General features: G+C 46.3%; 1 pseudogene; it reads right to left on the bottom strand.

Annotated features, from left to right (window-relative positions):
• Nucleotides 1-1,820: 1,820 nt before the first annotated feature.
• Nucleotides 1,821-17,895, bottom strand: LOC115474412 (annotated as a pseudogene).
• Nucleotides 17,896-18,472: the final 577 nt, after the last annotated feature.

Here is an 18,472-nt window from a genome sequence, read left to right as displayed (position 1 = left end):
GGGGTACAAGGGAGGAGGGGAGATAAGACAGAGGTCTATAAAATACTGAGTGGAGTGGAATGAGTAGACGTTGAATTGCTTGTTTACCCTCTCCATAAATATTAGAACTAGGGGACATGCAATGAAGCTACTAAGTAGTAAATTTAAAACAAACTGGAGAAAATATTTCTTCACTAAAGGTGTAATTAAACTCTGGCATTCATTGACAGAGAATGTGGTAAAAGCAGTTAGCTTAGCAGAGTTTAAAAAGGTTTGGATAATTTCCTAAAAGTCCATAAAAAGGGAAGATAGTGGGAAAATGACCGAGGACTCCAGAGACAAAATGGTCAATCTTAATACTTGAGAATATTATTGATCAAAGACTTGACAAAGTACTGTGTTTTGGCCAATGGCCTGGCCTGCCTGAGGAGTCTTTTTCAACAAATGGATCTGAAATTCTCCAAAGATAAACCTTTTCAATCTGTAATTCAATGGATTGGTCTTGAAAAAGACCTTTGGAGCAAAAATGCGAGTCTTCAAATCCGATTGCACAAATTTCCAGATTAAAACAGTACTGTGTCAAGTCTTTGATCAATAAATCTTCTCAAGTATCAAGATTGTCCATTTTGTCCCTGGAGTTCTTGGTCATTTTCCCACTATCTTCCCTTTTTGTCTGTTTCTCTCCTTGGGACTGGCGAGTTTATTTATTTATTGCATTTGTATCCCACATTTTCCCACCTTTTTGCAGGCTCAACGTGGCTTACAATGTATCGTTCTTTGTGGCTAGTAGATTAGAAATTAGACAATTAGTGTTACATAGAGACCGTGAGTAACATAATAGAAAATTGAACAAGCAGATATATGAAAAAGCAGTTCTGATTGTAGGTAGGGTGGAGATGCGTTACATTTACACTTGTTGATCTTTGAAGTATGCCTTGTTGAAGAGGTGCATTTCTTGCTAAACATCCATAAGCCATTTTTAAGATGGAAGGGAAAAGCCACTACTTATTCTAGGATAAGCAGCATATGATCTATTTACTGTTCTGGGATCTTACCAGGTACTTGTGACCTGGATTGGCCACTGTTGGAAACAGGATGCTGGGCTTGATGAAACCTTTGGGCTGTTCCAGTATGGCAATGTTCTCATTTCTTATGAAGGAGCTCCTGAAGACAGTGCCTGATATTCAAATTGAAGGACATGAGGTAACAGGGAGAAAGGCCCCCAGCATAGGAAAATACTGCCAGTGAAAGGAGGAAAAGAAATCCCTTACCCTTGGGAAGAGATATGAAAATTGTTTTTTGAAAAACAATACTCTGCATTATTTGTTGTTTTATTGGTATGCCCACTTAAAGACTTCAGTATGCTTTTTATTTTGTTGTTTCAGAACAAACCCTTGACTGGACTTGAGTTTTTTCGGAATGGAAGAGAGTGTTCAGGGTGAGTAATCCCTGGAGCCAAATGCCTCCCCACCTAGCTGGTCCTGTCCCAGAACTGTGTAAAGCCAAGGGTGACTGGCTTAAGCAAATATACGGCAACCTCTGAGGTTTGTGCTCTGGGTCTCTGCAGAGAAAAGTCAGGTGAATTTTCAGGAAGGCTTTGAAAATGTGGAAGGAGTTAACTGACCTGAAGGAAAAGGGAAGGGAGTTCCATAACTTCGGGGTCAAGGTAGCTAAAGGCTACTTGTTTGGCTACCTTCATATCATCAGATAAAATCACCTCAGGATACCCCCTTTTGTACACAGAAAAACTTTACCCCCATATACTGGAATTGCAGTCCAAATATAAGGACAGTGAAAGAGAACATTTAAATAATTTATTCTATTATAGTAGTCATAACCACATTTGTTAAGATAGATTTGCATATGAATATGTTTCCTCTACAGGATCTTCTAATTCCCAGGTCCTATCAACACTGGAGGTAATACTCAGGGTCACTCTTGAACTGGACCACTGCAGCGTGGATCTCCTGCAGCTTCTCCTTGTCAGGTTTAATAGGTTGACCTGAGAGCCCAGAATGTAATGAGAAGTACTCCATGGTAAAGGTAGGACTGAAGTAAATCCACTAGCCTCATGAAGCTCTTCACAGGGTTTTGCCACTCTGCGGATTCAGGGAACTTCTCGCAGGCCCAGAAAAGAATCGTCTGGAGTTAAAAAGAAACAATATTTATTGTTTTGTAGAGCACCTCCAGTTGACCAAGAGTTGCATAAGAACAATTCACAGGATTACAAGGTGTGTAACACTATATTAAAAATATCAGACTCTTCTACAGAGCTCAAAAGTGGAGGTGCTGAAATCCATCAAAAAGAGAAGAAGCTTAAGCACAGCAACCCAGGGCCAAGGCTCTGTGTACTGGTTAGGCAAATGGGTGCTTTTTATTGTTTCTAACCCACTGGAAGTTGGAAAGAATTATATGAGTGGTCTGTCCATCCATCTGTCAAGGGAAAAAAAAAAAAAAACCCTCTGAAAATTGAATGGAATGGGATAAAATTTGGGGTAGAACTGGTAAAAAAGACATAAGGTTTGAAAATGGGCCAGGTCAGATTTGGGGTTTCAAACAAATAAGCCCACTCCCCCCCAAAATGGCCTAATGTAGGAGCTCAAGCTTCTTGAGCACAGAAACTTACATACAGTGAAATGAAGAAGTTAAGGAATTCTTCATTTCAAACTACCTCCCCCTGTTCTCCCAAACTCACAACTGCCCTCACTTCTCATACTACTCCACCACCCTCCAAACTGCCCTACCTCTCAAACTAACCCCACTATATAACATACTGCCCCACCCAACTACTCCTCCACCCCCACAACTTCCCCACCCCAAGCTACCCCACAACTCCCCATCCCCCACACTAATCTTCAGTACTCCACAAACTGCCCCTCCCCCAAAATCTACCCCCACCACTCTGCAAACTGCTGTACCCCCAAAAAACTATAGCCCTGCAACTGCCCCACCACCCTGTAAACTGCCCCACCATCAAAAACCACTCCATTACCAAACTGCCCCATCCTCAAAAACGAATCCCCACAAATTGCCTTACCTCCAAATTCTACCCCACAACTGCTCCAGCATCCCCAAAAGTACCTCCTGTAAAAAATTAGCCCCCACCACTTAAACTGTCTCATTCCCAAAAACTGTCTGCCATGCAACTGCACCACCACTCTGCAAACTGTCCCCACACTCAAAAACTACTCCTTCACAGCTTCCTCCCCCCCTCCACAGATACATTTACAAGCACAGGGGTTGGAAAGAATTCCCTGGCCCATACTCTGCATGCTTTCCTGACTTGTGCAAAAGAGGAAATTGTTCTGCCTCTGTATTCAGATAGATATCAGCTGCTAGATCATAAAGAAAAGAACATCCTATTGTTTAGATACAGTAAGTTGAAGAGAAAGAACAGTCTCTTCAGCAGTCAGTTCATTTCCATTGGGGGAATTTTCCAGGGACAGGCATAGTGTATTGAAAAAAAAAAATCCAGATGGTAGAAAGCTGCAAATGTTTAGGTTATTTTTTTTTTTTTTTACAAATAAAGCTCAGTTTGTAGGTGATACTTTTGTTATTGGTCTGAATACATAAACATGACCCATTTAAAAAGATTCACCTAGAGCCTGTTTGCTTACTTTTATTTCTGCATATCCAGGTGAACTAACACAACAACTGCACTATTTTATTTATGAAAAAGTTTCAAAATGTAATCTCGATTGTTGACTTCCACCAGAACTTAATAGAGGATCGTGTGTGTCGGCCTCTGTCCAGATCAAGTCCTCTCCCAGTACCCCTCCCCCCCACCCCCACATAGCACAATCTATTCTAAGTGTACAGGACTCACCTTCAGGTGATAGGATACCAGAGCCTTCCCAAACTTTGACTTCCAGCGATCCTCACGGACTTTCTTTAGGGCACGGAGAGCATCTCGCCTGTGGCCACCATCAGCATCAATGCCTTCCAGGAGGATCCTTTCAATGCGGGAGAAAGAATATCTGATGGGAACAAACAAAAAAAAAAAAAGCATGACTCATAAAATTCTTTCTAGTCCCTCTGCTTGGTGTATTTTGTGTATTTATTTTGTCTCTGTGTGTCTGTCTTTTGCTTGTGTCTACCAGAGCCCTCATCCACGCTCTTACCACCTCTCGCTTAGACTATTGCAACTTGCTTCTCACAGGCCATCTCTCTCCTCTTCAATCTGTTCAAACTTCTGCTGTACGACTAATATTCCGCCAGGGTCGTTATGCTCATATTAGCCCTCTCCTCAAGTCACTTCACTGGCTTCCTATCCATTTCCGCATACAGTTCAAACTCCTCTTATTGACCTATAAGTTCATTCACTCTGCAGCTCCTCAGTACCTCTCCACTCTCATCTCTCCCTACATTCCTCCCCGGGAACTCCGTTCATTGGGTAAATGTCTCTTATCTGCACCCTTCTCCTCCACTGCTAACTCCAGACTCCGTTCCTTTTATCTTGCTGCACCATATGCCTGGAATAGACTTCCTGAGCCGGTACGTCAAGCTCCATCTCTGACCGTCTTCAAATCTAAGCTAAAGCCCACTTTTTGATGCTGCTTTTAACTCCTAACCCTTGTTCACTTGTTCAGAACCCTTATTTTATCATCCTCACTTTAATATTCCCTTATCTCTTGTTTGTCCTGTTTGTCTGTCCTAATTAGATTGTAAGCTCTGTCGAGCAGGGACTGTCTCTTCATGTTCAAGTGTACAGCGCTGCATACGTCTAGTAGCGCTATAGAAATGATAAGTAGTAGTAGTAGTAGTAGTAGTGGAAGTATGTGTTTGTTTGTTTGTATGTGTGTGGCTGTGCATGTCTATTTTGCTTGTGTGTGTGTGTGTGTGTGGGGGGGGGGGGGTGTGATCTGGATGAAGGGATCATGTGTGTGTCTGTGGATTTGTCTGTGTCGGCTCTGTGTGTGTCTGTGACCACAAGAGTAAAAAAAAAGGAGACAGTTTGAATGGATAACAGCTATGTTTCAGTTTATCAATGTTTCTGTGCTGTGGAAGTTGGAACCATTTCTCCTATAAAATGAATTGTGCTTTTTTTTTTTTTAATTGTAGGGAACTTCTGGACTGATCTGGCCCATTTCTGACCTCAGTGTGTTTTTTCACCAGTTTCCCTCTCATGTCAAATGTGGACCTATCCTCTTAAATGTAAGGAGAGTTATTTTGCATCCAAACATAGAGTTTCTCAACCCCTTAAGCAGTGTCGTTCCTAGGGGGGCTGGCACCCAGGGCGGATCGCCGATTTGCCCCACCCCCCGGGTGCAGCACCACCCCTGATGCAGCGCGGACCCCCCCGGCGAAAGGACACCCCCGCGAAGGAACCCCCCCGCCAGGTGCACGCCGCTGGGGGCGTGCCGTGCACGCCTGTCCTCCGTTGTTCCATGCTTCTTCTCTGCCCCGGAACAGTTCCTGTTCCGGGGCAGAGAAGAAGCATGGAACAACAGAGGGCAGGCGCACGCAGCACCCCCCCCCCCCCGGCGGCGTTGCACCCGGGGCGGACCGCCCCCACCGTCCCCCCCTAGGAACGCCACTGCCCTTAAGTATTATATCTTTCCAAAATTCATTGGATTGGAAAGAATAAAAAGTTTCAGGTTTCAAGTTTATTTAATGCTTATTGTACCACCCATTAGAAAACTCTCTGAGCAGTGTACAAATTACAACTATTAGACAATGAGAAAATGAAAAGAAATTACAATTTATATAGGGGCCCTTTTACTAAGCTGCGTTAAAAGGTGGTCTGTGGTAGAGAGCGGCATGGGAACTGGGTTTGCGGGAATCCCGCGGGGACGGAGGTAGTTCCTGTGGGGTTGCCCGCGGGGATGGGGGGGCAGCTCTGCAGGATTCCCGCGGGGATGGGGGCAGTTCCTGCGGGGTTCCCGCGGGGATGGAAGCAGTTCTGCGGTCTTCTCGTAGAAGTGTAAGCTGCACCTGCACCAGCCTCTCATCTACCGAATACCAAGTTCTTTGAGTGCTGTCTCCTCCTCCTCTTCCTCCTTGCTTTAACAGCACAAATGTGGAAACTCTTCCATTAAGAAGGTGGTAGAGTCACAAATGATGACGGAATTCAAAAGGCGTGGGATGAACACAGAGGATCTCTAATTAGAAAATGGAAGTTATATAAAACCTAACCTTAAATGGCTGCATGTGTGTGGATGTGTCAAGTGACGCTTAGATGGCGACTCTGGCTGTGATGAACTAGGGCTGATACCTGGCAGACTTGTATGGTCTGTGTCTCATATATAGCAGTCTGGTTTAGGATGGGCTGGAAAGGGCATAGACAGCAACTTCAGTGGCTGGAAAATGAGGACAGTGCTGGACAGACTTTTACAGTCTGTGTCCCACAAATGAGAAGACGAATAGACTGGAGTGGGCTTCAACGGCAACTCCAGTAGTTGGAACATAAGGATAGGGCCAGATAGACTTCTGTGGTCTTTGTTCCAGAAACACGAAAGAAAGACCATAATCAAGTATATAATATCACACTCGTTGATTTAATGATGAATTGATCATGAGTGTGACTATTGGCAGAGTGGATGGACCGTTCAGGTCTATTTGCTGTCACTTACTATGTTACTATTAATCCTCTTTGCTACCAGGCTGGTGCACAGACCTCAGCTCTGACACAGGCACGAGAATCAGATGTCACCTGACCTACTGGCATGTGCATGTGGCGACCTCTCAGCACACAGTGCAAGTGAATCGGAGACAAGTCTTACATGTGCGCACCAGAGTGTTCCAACTTCCGTTCCTTCCTTGCTTACAGTGCTGTGGCTCAAATCCAGAGACAGACTGAGGGAGCTGACTGGAATTTTCTTTTATGTACCATTAAATTCTTACGGGGATGGGTGGGGATGGGTTAAATTCTTGCTGGGATGGGTGGGGACGGGTAAGATTCCAGCAGGGACGGGCGGGGATGGGTAAGATTTCTGTCCCCGTGCAACTCTCTAGTCTGCGGTATGATTAGTGTGTGGTTTCCCTGCCTGCTGAAGCCACTATTAGCATAGCTGTAAAATAGCCACATTCCTCAATTAATGGCCACGTGCTAATTTCCAATTTGCGCGTGAGCCCTTACCGACACTTATTTAGTAGGCAGGAAGGGCTCACACGCTAACCATGGGCTAATTGGCTGGCATGTGGCAATACAGCTGTACTAACCGATTAGCGCTGGGTACACTTGCTCTTTACCCCCAAACATGCCACCAGGCAAATATATGCAGATTCCTGAGCTACCGCAGGCAGCCTGAAGTCCCCCTTGTAGAAGTGTATTTTGACATGTTGGTCACACAAGTTAGTGCCTGCCACCACAGTTAAAAGACCCTTTAGTCAGTAATAGAGCCAGTAGTTATGTTTCCATGACTGGCATGCCCATCCACAGATGGAGCAGGGATCGGTACAGCCTGGTTATCAATATGTGAATTCATCTTCAAACAAAAGAGCCTTTAAGCCCGATTTAAACTTCTGTAGTGAAGAAACACAAGTGAGTAGGAAAAGCATTCTACAGAGAGGGACCTGTTACACTAACTACGTGTGTCTGAATAGGCAGTTTTGTTGTGAGGACCTAAGAGCCCTAGAAGGGGCTTAGGGGATTAATAAACACGATATGTAGACAGGTTGTCTTGAGTTATGTATCTTATAAACTAACAGAATTACCCTTAATTTGTTATAAAATTACCTTCAACGTCTGTCTGAATAGGTAAACTCAACTCCTGCCTGGCTCTATAAAGGCTGAAAGAATGTGATTGCATCACAGCTTTGTGGAATTATACGTAAGGGCCTCAAAATGAAATCAGCTTGTGTTGCATGGTTCAGCCTTACTCAACTGATCCAGGCACAGCCAGGATTGTGAGAATTCAAGGGGGGAGAGGTATGGGAAAGTGATGGGGGAAAGCATAAGAGACAGCAGACAGGTGGAGGGGAAGCAATGGAACAAGGAAGCAAGAAGAGAATGTGAGGGGGAAGATAAGAGGTAGGCCATAGGGGATGAGCTGAAAGAAGCAGGCTAGAGAATAGAAGAGAGGAAGGGCTTATTTTTGGGAGGAACAGCCTAGAACACAGTTCTGCCGCTTATTTTCCAACTCCCAAGCAACAAAAGTGTTTCTGCTCCTTCTCCTTCCTTTCCAGGCAGCATGCAGGGATAAGAAGGCGAGGGGGTGAACCTGGAGCAGAGCAGAACAGTCACTAAGCTCTCCAGTCCAGCCCTTCTTCTCCTGTAGTTCTGCTCTACAGTTCCATTTCTTTTTTGTCTACAAAATTAAGCCTTGGAGAGGGGAGAAAGGCTGAAAGATTGACTGGGCTGAGGAGAAGAAAGAGAGATAAAGATGTACCAGGCCGGCAATAATGAAGGGAGACAGATATAGGGCAATGGTTCCCAAACCTGGTCCTGGAGGCACCCCAGCCAGTCAGGTTTGGGGGATATTCACAATGAATACTCATGAGAGATATTTGCATGCACTGCCCCTACTGCATGCAAATCTCTTTCATGAATATTCATTGTGGTTATCCTGAAAACCTGACTGTCTGGGGTGCCTCCAGGATCAGGTTTGGGAATCACTGATATAGGGGAAGAAGCAGGGTTTAATTTCTGGAGGAATGACCTAGAAGTTCTACCACTTCTTTCCAGATTCCAGAACCATACAGTTGAATTGCTCCAGCATCTTCCTTCCAGGCAACCTGCATGGAAGGGGAGGGGGAGGGGTTAGGCCTGGAATAGCACAGAGAACAATCATTCCATTGAGGGCAAGATGCATCAACCAAATGTAAAAGAATCTAAAACGTAAAAAGTCCTTACCGAATTTGAAAAAAACGAAGAATGCACTAAAAGAACAAGTCGTACATGTTCGGTGCGGTATTGTAAAGTAGAATGCATTAAAGAATCGTTAAACTGGTGTAATCCCCATCGATAATCTGCCGTAAAGCATACGCAGAGCAGCCAAGCCTTATGCTGGCTGCTCTGCGCATGCCACAAATGTAAAAAAAAAAAAAAAAAAACGAGGAAGTGACGTCACGCTCCAAGATGGTGGTTTAACTGAGGCGCTCCATCGGGGCTGAAGTGAATTTTGCGCAACAAACTTATCCCCCACGGCGTGAGACAAATTAAAAGTGAACGAGAAGGTTCCTCTGGGCTATGCCACCCAAGAAAACATTGGAGCGATTCCAATTTACTCCGGACCGGAGCGAGAAAATGAGCGAAGTGAAAGTGGGACCGGAAGCTGCGCGGCCTCAAGATGGCGACCGCCCGAGCTTCCCAGGAACAACGATAAGGAACGAGGAGCCCGCAGCAGCAGCCAGTATGCTGCACTCTGATGTAGCAGGATTGCTGCAGGACTTGAAATCCGATTTTGCTGGGATCAGGTCGGATGTACAAGCTGCACTCAAGAACATTCGAGCAGAAGTCCATGAACTGGGATCCAGGGTGAGTGAAATGGAGGAAGGAATGGTGTCCCTGCAGTCGGAAATGGATGCGGTGAGACGGAGAGCGACTGAGGAGCAGGGGGAACTGAACCAGCTTCGGGACCAAGTTGAGGACCTAGAGAATAGGTCCCGACGAAATAACTTACGATCAGAGGCATCCCGGAGCTGAACCTTTTTCAAATTGCGAAGTTGTTATAAAGTAACTTTGCCAATATATTTTGGCCAGTGGTTCGGATACCCCCCCCCCCCCCCCCCCCCACCCAAACCTGAGATCTGCTTACAAAGAGCACACCTTGGAATGGGACCACGCAGGGAACAACAACACGGGATGTGGTGGTGTGCTTCCGGGGCTTCCAATAAAAGAACAGATCCTGAGGCAAGCCAGGTTGCGCAAGGAATTAATTTGGAAAAATTATAAAATTGAGGTTTTTCAAGACTTGGCCCATACTACGCTGCTGAAGCGAGGATCTTTCAGAGAGGTCACTGGATTTATGCGCTCCAAGGGAATTAAGTATAGGTGGCTGTTCCCATTTGCAATCTGGCTTACAGTGGATGGAAAATCCCGCAAGGCTGTTACGCCTGAGGAAGCATGGTCAGCTCTACAGGCGATGGGATGTCAAGGAGTTCCGGAGCAGCGCCAGAAGCCGCGGACCCACACGTCTCCCAGAAGGGACTCAACTTGGCAAGTGGTGATTGAAAGAGGTTCCAAAAAAGATAAACAGGCTTCTGGAGGACGAGACTAGCTGCAAATATCACAGAAGTCTGGGTGATACGACTTATTTGCATCGGTTCCTGCAGAGCACTCGGTTATATATTGTTAGAAGGATTTTATTGCGAGCTGCTATGTGAGTGCAAGTGACTTAAAGATTAGTCACCTCCCAAGGGACGTTCTGCAATCCTGCTTGAAGTTACTCGCTGGTGGTGAATATAACCTCTGGAGGAGTAAGCGTGCAGGGTTTGAGTGGAGACTGGTAAGGAAGCGAGTTGCTGTGTGAGTGAAATGTAACTACTCAGCTTCAAGTTAACGTGCTTCCCAAGGGATGGCATGCAGAATTGTTCAAAAATATTTGCTGGTGGTGGATATAACCATTGGTGGAGTAAGTTTACAGAGACCGAGTGTGGAATAGAAAGGAAGAGAACGGCCGTTCTGCTGGATAACAACTGCCAGGCTGTCCAAATATGGAGGAGGCAGTTGGATGGAGCAAGAGACTTGGGTTGCTAGAAATGAGCAGGACATAATGTAATATATGGTTGGACTAAGGGATTTTTGGCGGGAGGAGGGGGGTGGATTAATGGGTTTAGAGGGGTAATAGGGGGTGTGGGCAGAGGGGTTTGTTGATAAGGGCATATTTGACCACAGCCTTGGGTAATATACGTCTATTTTCCTACTATGACTGACTTGTTGGTTCAGGGACCAGCAAGGGGCGAAGGGGAAGGGGGGGGGGGGGGGGAGAGGGGCGGAGGGACAGGTAAACAGGGAGGGGAGAACACGAGGGTAGGAGAGGGGGGAAGGGGGAAATTAGGGGAAAGATTGGAGATCGGGTCCTGGAATGTGAATGGTCTTAACCACCAGGGGAAACGAAGCCGAGTTTTCAAGGAATTGAATAGATTGAATTGGGATGTGACAATGCTGCAAGAGACACATCTGAGACCAAGGGATGTACACTTGCTGAGGCGCAAGCCTTTTAAAGATATATGGGTACATCAGAGCAGGGAGCCCCGAAGGGCAGGGGGAGTGACCATATTAGTGCGGCATACCTGTGGGTTGGAAGTAAAGGAAGAATTCCGTGATTCGAGTGGTCGCTGTTTGGGAATCGGGGGGCTCCTACAAGGAAAGGAAGTCACTATTATCAACATCTATGCACCTAATGAGGGTCAGAAGCAATTTTTCGACAACACTGAAGGAGGAGATCTCTGATTTCCTAAGGGTCAGTAATAATAGGTGGAGATTTTAATATTGCCCCAGATGCGGTTTTGGATCACTCAGCAGGTAGGGGGAGGTCTGGGGGATCTGGTCATAAGGCATTGCTGAAATTTCTGAAAGAATGTGAAGTGGTGGATTGCTGGAGACTGCTGCATGGGGCACAAAGAAATTATACACATTATTCAAATGCCGCACAGTCTTATGCGAGATTAGATAGCATCTGGGCACATCGTAATAGTTGGCCTCAGATAGAAGCAGCCGAGATAGAGACATGTCAGATCTCTGACTATGCCCCTATTTGGATTAGGATCAAGGGCCTGGGGAGTAGAAAGAAGGGGGGCCGGTGGACACTAAATGAAACATTACTGGGGGATGAAATGGTGCGAGAGGATATCAAGAGGGAAATACAAGAATTCTACCAGCATAATGACAATGGAGAAGTGAATGATGGGTTTTTATGGATGCTATGAAAGCAGTGGTGCGAGGGACTCTTATTAAATGGGGGGCTCAGAAAAAAAGGGAAAGAGAGTTGCGTACCCGTTTGGTGCAACTGGAGAAACAACATAAGAGACAACCCACAAAACAGATTGGGGAGGAGCTTAAAACTGTAAGGGGGGCGTTGGCACAATTGCAAATGATAGAGATCGAGTTTCTACAAACTAAACTGAAACAGCGGGTTTTTGAATTTGCTAATAAATCGAGTGCTTTTTTGGCACGTAGGTTGCGAGCGAGACGAATTAAAGCTCTTATTCAAAAATTAAAAGATGGGAAGGGTGGATGGTATTATAGGGATACAGAGATATCAAGCAGCTTTAGGAACTTTTATAAAGAGTTGTATAAGAAGGGGGAGGGTAGGCAATGGGAGGAGATCGGGCAATTTTTAGACCAATTACAGCTACAATGCCTCACTGAGGGAGAGCAGGGACGACTGGGAGAACCAATTAGATGGGGGGAAATATATGGAGTGATTAAGAATCTCCCGAATGGGAAAGCCCCAGGCTTAGACGGTTTCACGGCACACTTTTATAAGTGTTATGCAGAGGAACTTGGTCCTCAACTGATAAGGTTAGGAAATGGAGTGCTAGAGGGAAGGGGGGTTTGCGAATTCAATGATGGAGGCAGGGGTTTCACTATTGCTTAAGCCAGGGAAGGATCCTACAGTATGTGGTTCTTACAGACCCATTTCCCTTTTAAATGTGGATGTCAAGATCCTGGCCAAAGTGTTGGCCAATAGGTTGGGGAGGATGTTACCAAAATTGATAGGGGAGGATCAGTCGGGGTTCATCCCGGGTAGACAAGTGGGTGATAATATACGCCATACTCTACATCTACAGTGGGAAGCAGGGCAGGGTCTCCTGGGGGCCTTATTGTTAGCAGTGGACGCTGAAAAAACATTTGACAGGGTGGACTGGGGGTTCCTGAAAGTGGTTATGCAGCGTATGGGGATAGGGGATAACTTTGTAGGTGGATAGCAGCTTTATATGAAGCTCCGAAGACTTGTATACAAGTCAACGGCCATTATACGTCATTTTTTACAATAGAACGCGGGACCCGGCAGGGTTGTCCCTTGTCCCCATTACTATTTGCCATCTATGTTGAGCCACTCGCAGAGATATACGCAGGCATCCTGAGTTCAGAGGAATCGTAGTTGGAGGGAGGGAACACCGACTGGCGCTATATGCGGATGATTTATTGCTTTACCGTGACAGACCCAGGGAAAACGTTGGAGGTAGTGGTGGAGGTGCTGGGGAAATTTGAAAAGTATGCTGGCTACGGATCAATATGGAGAAAAGTGAAATATTGGGAATCTCAGTCCCTCGGGGAGAAGAAAATAGGTTGAAACGGAAGTGTGCTTTTAAATGGGCCAAGAATTATATTAGGTACTGGGGGTCCTTCTACCGAGGGACTTGACTAGCATATATGGCCTTAACAATGGGAAAATTGTGGAACGCATTAAAAGTGAACTAGTATGGTGGAAAGGGCTCTGGTTGTCATGGTGGGGAAGGATGGCAGTAATAAGGATGAATATATTACCTAGATTGTTGTTTCTGTTTCATAGCCTGCCGGTGGCGCTACACAGGCGAGAGCTGCAACGGTTACAGCGCTTAATATTGCAATTTGTTTGGGACGGTAAACACCCCCGGTTAGCAGGGAGGGTGTTATAGGGGGAGGTAGAAAGAGGGGGGAGAGCAGTTCCGCGGCTGGAATGGTATTATTTGGCAGCTCAGGTTAAAATGATTCTGGAATGGAGAATAAAAGATTAAAGCTTGTAGGGCAGGTGGAACAGTCATACTTCCCACAGAGAAGCTTAAAGTCGATGCTATGGACCACAGAGGGTAGGGGGACTTGGTGGCAGGAGTGGGAACACCTGTTCCTTAGACACCTTCTGGGTGTATGGGAAGAGTTTCGGAGGAAATGGGGACAGGGAGCCGGGATATCCACTAGGGCAGGGATTAGATGGGAATCGAAGTTTGGAGCAGGGAAGAATAATCACACGTTTGTGAGATGGATCAAGTAGGCATCTCATGTTTTAGGGATTTGCTGCAGGGAGGTCGGATGAAAGTTAGAGGAATTGAAAACACACTATGGGATCCCTGAGGGATGTACAAGTTAGGCTATTTATGGGAGCAGGAAGGAGGGTAGCATACAAGAACAGAAGAGTTTGGAGAATTTATGGTGCATACTACAGAAGATGCCTAAGTCTGTATCGGTGATCTACAAATTTATGAGAGGATATGATCCCACTCCCTTTAGTTTCAAAGCGGCGTGGGAAATGGATTTAAATTATCAATTTACGGATCAGGAATGGGAAAGGATATGCAGGGAAGTCCAAAAGGCATCCATATGTGCTTTAGTACAGGAGAACACCTATAAGGTACTCTCACGGTGGTACTATACCCCGGAGAGAATTAGACATATGTACCCCAATGCTTCTGACAGGTGCTGGAGATGTGGTAAGGTTAAGGGTTCCTTTCTACATATATGGTGGTCATGTACAAGATTGAGGCCATTCTGGATAGGGGTAATGAAAGAGCTGGTTAAAATGTTCGGGGCTTCCTTGGTGTGTAACCCACAGGTATGCTTGCTGGGGCTCCATAATGATAGTGACTCATGGGAACGGAACAAATTGCAAAGATGGGGCCTAGTGGCAGCAAAATGCCTCATAGCGCGAAAATGGAAAGATACTAAGCCTCCTTCCATGGGCGAGTGGAAGGGAAAATTAGAACAACTTATAGCTATGGAATGCTTAACTGCATACCGGAGAGATGGGGAGCTGCGGCGTAAGAGGGGATGGACTCGGCTAAGTGATTGGGTGAGGGACTATTCAGATAGGATAGGATAGGGTAGGGATGGGGGGAGGGGGGACGGGGTGGGTAGGGGAGGGTAGGAAGGGGAAGTGGTATATATATAATTCAAGAGGGTTTACAGGGGCAGGCTACAGGGGGGGGGGGTAGTCCTCCTACAGTTCTTTATTAGAAATATGAGTTATCAGTTAAAGAGACAGCTCTGAATTAACGGGGAGACTGTGATGTCCGTTCCATTCTTCATGGATTATAATAGTTGTTAGTTCTCTTTTCGAACTGTTTTGATAGTTATACTGCTCTGTTGATTTGCTCTGCTTCTTGAATAAAAACATTTAAAGTGAAAAAAAAAACAAAACAAAATCGTCCCTTATAGACGACCTTGCCCCCCAGCCCCCGTCCTGCCCAAGGTCGCCGCTGCTCCCCGCTGCTCCCCGCTACCCCCTGCATTAAAAATCAAAACTTAAGGCTGCCCCGGCCCCCCCTCCCTTCCTCTCTTCCTTTCTCTATTTCTCCCCAGCTCCGCCTCCGCCATCCTCCGCCCCTGTGCCCCGTCCACGCCGCCCCCCTGAGGTCGTCGCCGCCGCTCCCCCCCCTCTACTGGGCCCCCCTCCCTCTACTGGGCCCACGCATCGCCTCTCACCTCTGTGTAAGGTGCTGCACGGGCAAGAAGAACAGCTGATGCCTCATTCGCGTGAGTCTTCGGGCATCCTTCCTTTCCTCCCGAAAGAAGGGACACCCGAAGACTCCGCGAAGAGGCATCAGCTGTTCTTGCTCAGGCAGCGTCTTCACACAGAGGTGAGAGGTGCTGCGCGGGCCCGGTAATAGGGAGGGGGGCCCGTGGAGAGGGAGCGGTGGCAGCGACGACCTCAGGGGGGGGCGGCAGGGCCCGGGGCAGAGGATGGTGGGAGGCGGAGCTGGGGGAGATAGAGAAAGGAAAGAGAAGAGGGAGGGGGCCGTGGCTGCTAAAATTTTGATTTTTCATGCGGTGGAAGCGGAGAAAAGCGGGGATCTCGCCGGGGGGGGGGGCAAGGCCGTCCATACAGGACGCTCCTGATGAGCGCCTTTGCCCCTCCTGATCCTTTTTTTTCCTTGTTATTTAAATGCAGGGGGAGCGGGGAGCAGCGGCGAACCTCGGGCGTCAATAAAGGACACTCCAGACGCGCGTTTTTGCCCCCTTCGCAATTTTATTTTTGTTTTTACATTTAACTTTTTGCCGGGCAGCCCAACGAGAGGTACAGACCTCTCAGTTAGATTTCCGGTAGTTTTCCAGCGTTTGGGCAAGCGGAAAACTACTGCATCTCATTTCAATAGGGTTTCTACACAAATTGCTCATCTGCATTCCGTTTTCGTTAGCTGCTAGTATCCTTGGAAAAGGGCCTTTAATGCATGCCATGGTTTAAAAATGTGTTAGTTAAAGGCTCGCTTTGTTTTAGTGCATCTGGGCCTGAGTCTACTCCCTAATCCTTCCCCCCTTGTTGCTCCTGCAGGGCTTGCCTGCCTCCTTCCCCAGCTCCACTGTTCCACTTCCTTTTGGTCTATGAATCAGTCCTGGGAAGAAGCAATCCAGACTAGGGAGATGGAAAAAGTGGTATGTTTATTAGTACTTGTTGATACTTGGGCCTTTCAATTAGAAATCAAACGGATGATAAGTAAAAACAAACAAACTAAAAAAGATAAGGAAAAGGTGATTAGACAAACTGAGCTACCAGACAGGAAAAGTGCAGACATAAAAGGGCATAGAGAGATAGAGGAAAAGATGACAGAAAAGATAAGAGGAGCTATAAGAAGGAATAGGATTAGGATTCAGCCCTGCCTTTACTTTTCAGTTGTAGCTCAAGGCCAGTTACATTCAGGAACTGAAAGGAATACAAACGTTTGAAGAAAAAGGAAAAAAAAGTAGGATACATGAAACTCAGGAAAGAAGTTCAAAGAAAAACGATATATGAAAGAAGGGAGAGAAAAGGGTCACACCCATCAGTTGGCACTGTGAACAGCCTAGTCATAGGACCAGCCCTCTCTTAGGTTTATAGATGATATATCATTTTTCATATGTCACCTCTGACCTTTACCTCCAATACACTGGATGTTTGGCCACCAGATCCACTCCTGCTTGCTTGACCTCTTGGACTTTTTCTTGGGAGGGCCAACAATTGAAGGAAAAGACCATGCCTCCCCACACTTCTCTTGGTCTTGGCCACTCAAATATCCACTGGAGAAGGGATTCTCGATGACGGGACAAGAATCAACACTGACGTCCAGCCCACGAATGGGGACTGAGAAAGTTACAGCCGGAGTTCCCTGCTGTAAGCGACGAAGGTTGATGTTTGGCTCTGGAACAGGAAGAACAAACATCTTAATTTTAGATATAATTTATTTTCGAATGTTTGTGTTATATATTTTATGCGACTTTCATGCATACATTTTAGATGAATTGCAGTCACATTCCTTACCTTGCTGGGAGCTAATGGCACCCGCCACTTTCTTTTTGAAGGTGACCATCACTTTCGCTGGCTTCACCACTAGGATGCTTGCGTCCGTTTCGATCCAGTCTTCAATGCCCTCCTGCTCATATAATATCAAACGGACGTAACGTTATCGGGTGGGTTTTCCAACAGCTGCAAATAAACATCCAGCTGCTGCGACAAAAAAAACCAGCAGCTGGTTGTATAGAGCCAACTGTATGGATGCTGTGGATGCTTGAGCACCCCCAATATTGAAAAAATTGCTTGAAAGTATCCAAGGAAGGATTGTTCTCATTAGGCTTAGCACCTTCAATAATAATCTGAAGGTTGGGTTCTATCTGCACCCTGGGGATTCCCCTGATAGGCACCAGGAAATCGAACTCATCGGGAGCGGAGACCTTCAGGCTCTCAATGTAGCTTCCAGACTTGCGAAAGTGACTATCGAAGCGATTATCCCGTTCCTCCACTGACCTCAGGATTTTCTTTACTATGGGCTCGAGGTCTTTGAGGACCTCGGAGGTCTCCTTTCTGGAGACAAGAACTGAGTTTGAAGGAAGCGGTGAATGTGGCCTGAGACAGTTCTTTATTGCGGAGGATCGTGGGGTTCCCTGCGAAGTTCATCACTGCTTTACGCTCCTGCTTGAACTGACAGCGGAGAAGGATAGCGTGAAACTGCAGCGATCCCGAAGGTAAGAGCAGCTGCTGCCCGCACTGATCCCGGCTAAGTGCACCAAAGTTGTCTGGGGCTCGTTTCCGTACTTGCGGATCAAGCTGCAGCAATGAAACCGAGAAAACGATAACTGCTGTATCATTATAGTATGATCCACCCCGGCAAGGTCAGGTGCTCCTCCCTTCAGAATTCAGAATTCCCACGGGACCAAAGTCCGGGGGGGGGAGGCAAAGAGCGGAAGCTTCATAGGATGCCAAATGGGCTTGTGAGTACTTGTGGTGTGTGGTGTCAGTGTTAGGGATTGCTTTAAGGTTCAACACCTTCGTGATTTTCAGAGTTGCCAAGTTAATCCTGTTCCAGCAGAGAGACTTTTATTTATTAGAATTTATTTTTACAGCCTTTTTGAAGGATTTCTCTTAAGGGGGTGTACAGTAATGTCACCTGCTCTGTGAGCTTCACACAGTTGTTCAATTTACCTTTTTTTTGTAGTCGTATATGTAGCGGAGACTCAGAGGTGTAGCCAGGTTTTGATCTCACAGGGAGCAGATTTTTATAAAATAGGTGCTGGTTGGTGTCAGCTAGACAGTAGTGTCTGTGTTGTTGCTCAAGGACTGTGACAGGCACTGATTAATAGAGGCTGTCTCTGTTGTGTCCTGCTTGCAAGGAAACAGTAAGTTACATCAGGAGACAGGACACAGAAGAGGTCCCTGGACTG

Source organism: Microcaecilia unicolor, chromosome 7 (assembly GCF_901765095.1).
Source record: "Microcaecilia unicolor chromosome 7, aMicUni1.1, whole genome shotgun sequence".
Classification (NCBI taxonomy): Eukaryota; Metazoa; Chordata; class Amphibia; order Gymnophiona; family Siphonopidae; genus Microcaecilia; species Microcaecilia unicolor.
This window is presented reverse-complemented; position numbering and strand designations above follow the sequence as displayed.